This window comes from Chanos chanos, chromosome 3 (assembly GCF_902362185.1).
Source record: "Chanos chanos chromosome 3, fChaCha1.1, whole genome shotgun sequence".
NCBI lineage: Eukaryota > Metazoa > Chordata > Actinopteri > Gonorynchiformes > Chanidae > Chanos > Chanos chanos.
This window is the reverse complement of record NC_044497.1, coordinates 3494887-3500886: the sequence shown is the minus strand read 5'-3', so window position 1 is coordinate 3500886 and position 6000 is coordinate 3494887.

Here is a 6000-nt window from a genome sequence, read left to right as displayed (position 1 = left end):
ATTTACTGCTGCCATTGCTTTTGCCATTGATTCCTAACACTAACTATTTGTTTTAACTAAATAAAAAAAATTAGTCTCATTTGCTGAGTCTAATGTCATCATGTTATTTATTTATTTAATTATTTATTTTTAAATTTGGAGAATGTTGTAAAGAGAATGAAAATGGAAAAATGTTGTAAAAAGAATGAAATGGAAAATGAACATGAAAATGGGACTAATATGCAGAAGAACAGTGAAGCTGCACTGTGCATGCCAGAGAAGCACAGCACTTGGGGACAAGTGGTCTGAAAAGTAGTCTAATGAAGTCTGCACTTTGACTGCTGTCAAGGGTCTAATGACTACTATAAATGATCAAAACTTAAGGAACTAGCTGACTATGCACCCTGAATTGAACAGTAGATTAAAGAATATTCTAATCATAACTGTCTATACATCCTGAATTGAACAGTACATTAAAGAATATCCTAATCATAACAGTGAGCAGTGAAACAGTGAAATTTTATCACACGTGATACAAGATTGAGGACCTAGGTTTAATTCTCTTCAATGCCAGTGGTAGGGACTAGGCAGGAGGAAATGATAGGACAAAATAAACAAGCAGTACAGTCCCCCCTATGTGGAAAACAGCATTACTGCCCCCCCTGTGTGGAAAACAGCATTACTGTCCCCCCTGTGTGAAAAGAAACAGATACAGATGATAGGGTCACTTTTATTTTTCAACTACCATTACAGCTGGTAAATGTTAAACATTGTAGAACAGATGTATAGATTTGTGAGAATTCTTCAACACCAACCAAGTCCATACAGTTGAAGTACAATTGTCTGGTATGATATTCTGTGCAGTGATACATTTTTAAGATTTTTCTTATTTTGTTTTATTTCCTTCCTAGTACCAACACCAAGTGAGGTTGCAGACAGGGCCACCCCTACTACACGCGCATCACGTGCTTTGCGTAAGCCACCAAGTGCCGGAGGGGGCACCAAAACATTAACGTGTAAACGTAAACTAACAAACTACATTACACGCAAACGCACAGATCCGAAGTCTGTCGAAAAAATGTAAAAGAATAGTTGAGGTTGTAATTGCTTGACAACCTAACAGCCAAGAGCAATTCAAGAGACTAAATTCTCCAGTCTGCCAAAACAGCAAGCATGCACAGAAAGTTTCTGAGTTAAATGTTCCCAGTTTTTATCTACAAATCTAGAAATAACAGCGATTAAGTCTGCTTTTGCACGCTATTCATAAACACACAATGTAGGTATCTTTTTATGAAATTTAATGGGGTAGCAATCAGATAAATATTTGTATTATCCATTTAGTTTGTGTGCAGACAGTTGTATGATTTGTCTCTGACTATCACACCCTGCTCCTTTTTGCCCCTCTCTGTTCCCTTAGTTCATTTTGTTTTTTTCTCCCTCTAGTGGTCAGTTTAAGTACTGTTATGCCCTGTTCCTTTTGTTTCCCCCTCTTATGGTCAGTTTTGGTTAGCTCTTAGTTACTTCCTACATGCTTGGTTTGCTCTTGTAGGTTTAATCATTGAGCCCACCTGTTTTCAGTCAGTTTTGCCTCATTTAGCTTTGTATAAATACTCTTTAGTTTTCCCTGTTTCTTTGTCTGGCTTTGTTCGGGGCTTACCCTATGTTGTGTTTGACATACCTGCCCGTTTGAAACCTGACACTGCGTTCCTGTAAGTCTGTGGAGGTTCTTTTTGTTATTTTCTTGCAAATAAAAGTAAAACCGACCTGCACGTACATCCAGGTTCTTTTCCCAAACGTGACACTGACACACATTTGCTATGGCATGTGAGGGGATTTTCATTCCAAACCTGACAACAGACACACAATGTAAATATCTTTTTGTTTATTTTGATGGAGTAATAACCAGAGAGATATTTCGCTGTAGAGAAAATAGAAGGTATGAAAGCTGGGGGTACACTGCTTCTCTTTTTTTTTTTTTAATTCTTTTTTTTTTTTTTTTTTTTAATTGTTGATACATACAGACATACATACACACACATGGGACACATAACATAGAACAAGACATCACATTGATCCTGTCACAGAGCCATTATGTTGCAGTTGAAGAAGAAGAGGGGAAAGAAGAAGGAAGAAGTAGAAGAGGAGGAGGAAGAAAAAAGGACAATAACAATATCAGCAATAACAACAACAACAACAACAACAACAATAATAATAATCATCATCATTGGTATAGTTATAACACTGAGTATTCATAAGTGATAGCAGTGAAAATGATACTAGTAGGAAAGATCAGTAATAATGATAATAGTAGTACTAGTAATAATAGTAATAATAATAATAAATAATAATAATAATAATAATAATAATAATAATAATAATAATAATAATAATAATAATGTAGTGATAGTAATGAAGCAGGAAGATAACATTTAGATACCATTAAAGGAAAAGGGGAGAAGAAGGAAGAAGGGGGAGAGAAAGGAAGAAAAAAAAAAAAAAAAAAAAAAAAAAAAAAGGGGGGGGGGGGGGCGGTCAATTTGTTGGAAAGTTCAGAGCTACAAGGATGGGTTCCCAGGTGTTACTGAATAATTTGGTCTGTTTATTGTTTTTAGCTGTGATTCGTTCCATTGAGAGGTAGTCTGTTAACAGATTAAGCCATTGTGATATTGAAAGTTTGTGCCTGTATTTCCAGTTTAGGAGTATTGTTTTTTTGGCTATTGTTAAGGTGACAAGTATGATCTTGTGGTATTTGTGGATATGACTGATGGGTGTGAGATCTCCTAGAAGGCAAAGGGACGGGGACAGTGGAATGCTGTGACCCAGAAATTTGGAGAGTTTGGAGGGTACACTGCTTCTCATTAGGAGAGGCAAGCCTGTCTGAGGGCCTACTTAGTTTTAAATTTATTTTGGCTTGTTTGTTCAAGCAAGAGTGAAAAAACGCATTAAGAAACAGCAGTATATAGTTCAAAATTGAGTTTGGACTGTTCACTAATAGAAATACACTTTCTTGATTTGTGAAATACCAAAGACCCCAGTGGCAATCTCCATGCCTCTATTTTCAGAAAAACAACAGGCCGCAACACCATTCTTAGAGCCAACAGCTTCCATCCACCTCGGCTAACTGAGAACATGTGGTCAACTCCAACAGCTTCAAAGAATTTGTGACTCAGAGAAGGATTTTGAAAATCAGTTGGCTGATATGTGTCACAAATTTCGCCAGAGAGGATATGACCAACAGATTCTCTCGAAAGCTATTTCAAAAGTGAATTCCTTTAGTAGAGAACAATTATTCAAGAAAAGATTAAGCCAACAGCAAACAAAGTGCATTTCATCACTACTTATGGCCATGAAGCAGAACAAATTAAGCAAATAGTAAAACGTTACTGGGGCATTGTTAATAGTGACATTGTTCTGCGTTCAGTTTTTCTAGAGATGCCATCAGTGAGCTATAGACAAGTGCCTACACTTACAGATAAAGTTTTCAGCCCCTGAAAAAAGAACTTGGCTCAGTAACCATGTGGGCATTTACAGCTGTGGAAACTGCAACCGTAGTTTGCAGTAATATGATTAAGACTAATACATTTTCTCAGATAAAGTTTTTTCAAATGAAATCTTTCATTAATTGTAACTCCTCTTATGTTGTCTATAGATTGAAATGTGAGTGTGGCCATTTCTACATTGGACAAACAAAAGGAAAGCCAAAAACTAGAGTTGCGGAATATAAATATGCAATTAGAACTGCTAACTTACAGTATTCCATGGCAACCCATTATGAGGAAGCTAACCATGGCAGTGAGGGTTCACTTAGAGTGGTAGGCACTGAAATCATCCCCAAGTCTATTAGAGGTGGCTCTGAAAAGGTAGGATAGTTTAGTTAAAAAGGTAGGATGGTTTAGGCAGGCCACAGATATCTGAAAGGGGGACCAAGAATGGGTGGGCAGTAGACCAAGTAAAGGAAGGTTACCAACTGTGTCACATCTGGAATGCTGTCCTGAAGAAGATACCAACCAACACAAAGCATCACAGTATACCACTTTAATATCCAATGTGCATACCAAACTGATAGCATACATGTCATATCAACACCTCTTACAAAAATGAGGGAGATGGCAGATAGCATGTTGAAAATGTCAAACAATACCTTAGTATGGTTGTAGGTAATTACTTGGTAATTTCATATGTTAACGTAGGTGAAATGAACCTCTCTAATAAGAAAGGACACTGCCACCTAACCATAATTCTATAGGTGATTAAATGGTGGTAGCATGTTAACAAATATCTGATGGAGCTGACAGTTTAACATGCAGACTGACAAAGGGTCAAGATAAAGCTAAGCAACTAGCAAGATCTGAGATTTAGCAGAATAGATGAAAAGTGCAGCAGTAGCTTGATCTTGCCAAATAGTGAGCCATCGTCGAAGTATGGAAACTATGTTATAACTTGTTTATAACTGTTTATTAATGATTTATAAAGTGTATACAACTTTTCCAGTAACATAATTATAAACCATTTATAAATGCTTTATAAGGTAGTCTCATTGTAAAGTGGTACCAGAAAGTTCCATCTTCGTTCTGTGTCATTCACAGGGATTTGCTGGGGAGACGAGTTTCACCATCACAAACCAGAGTCTCCAAGTGGTTTGATGTTTTGATGAGTGAACCAATGCAGTTCAGCCAAGGACATCAAAGAACAGGCAAAAAGTAAGCACGAGTAATTAATTTAATGCAATATGTTTGATTTGAATAGAAAAATATACAGTGACTGAAATTCTGGAAATGTTTTTTTTTTCTGACCTTCCCTTTGTGTCCCTACACTGAGCTAACAGACAGTGGGCCAACAGATGATCTCTTCCAGTTTGACACGTGCAAGGAGAAGCTACAGAATCAGTTAATTCATTTCAAACATTTCACTGCAGCTTCTGTCCAGCAAATATAAAAAGCAGGGACCAGAAGTCCACTGTACAGACTAGAGTGATGACTGATTGGACAACAGTTCCGTTAGTAAGAGCTGTTCAGGACAGATCTGAGAGGATTCCCTACACTGAGACTGTATCAGATGGTAGACTGATATATAGATAGAGGGAGCATAGCGTAGTTTGCAGTCAAACTACTGTAGAGTGCAGTGGATAAAGCCCTCCAGAGTAGGAGTGGACATCTAGACATCTACAACCTCCGTTTCCTTTTTGGCCTCTCAATGGGCTCCAACCAGACTCTCCTACAAGACCTCATGATGGGTAAAAGTTCAGAAATGAAGGAAAAGACCACTTCAGAGATAAATAAGTACATAAAAATGAAGGTCAGGAAGGAATCATCACCAGAGAGAGTCATCGATCTGTTCCACTGTCTAAGTGAACTCAAAGACAATTCACAAGTGAAGGAAATCCAAACTGCCTTCAGATCACGAATGATGTGGGTTTTTTTTTAAAAAAAGAGAGAACCACGCCACCTATATGTTACTGATGTCAAAGAAGGTGCTGGATGAGTTTGATCTGAAGATGTACAAAACATCAGCAGCAGGTCAGCAGAGACTATTCCCAGTACTGAGGACATGCAGGAAGGCCAGGTGAGCCGTGCTATATTAGTGATTGTTACATAATAATTATGTTATAATTATTGTTTTATGTTCATTCACTTTTAATTCTCCAAATGAATTAACGGATCATTATCTCTTGTTTGAATCCTGTGTAATTGTGGCCTTGTGTCTCTAGCCATTGAGCTGATTCCTTGGTGAGCAATATATGAGCTTTGTATTTTATATTTTCCTCAAATATATAGTTTAAAATTGAAATATTAAAAAAAAAATGCATTTATTTTTTACAGCTATAGCTCCCATTTCTGTCAAGTATAGGCTGCTGGTAGCAGGCTATACTCTGCATTTTTGATATGTTGTAAAGAGAGAATTATGCAATGCATTGGTGAATAAAAATTGCCCAGCCCAAAAGTCTAGAACCGGGTCTGATTTAAGCTGTCTTGATAAAGTCAGTGCTAACCCATTAAGGCAACATTAAGATGCAACATTTGC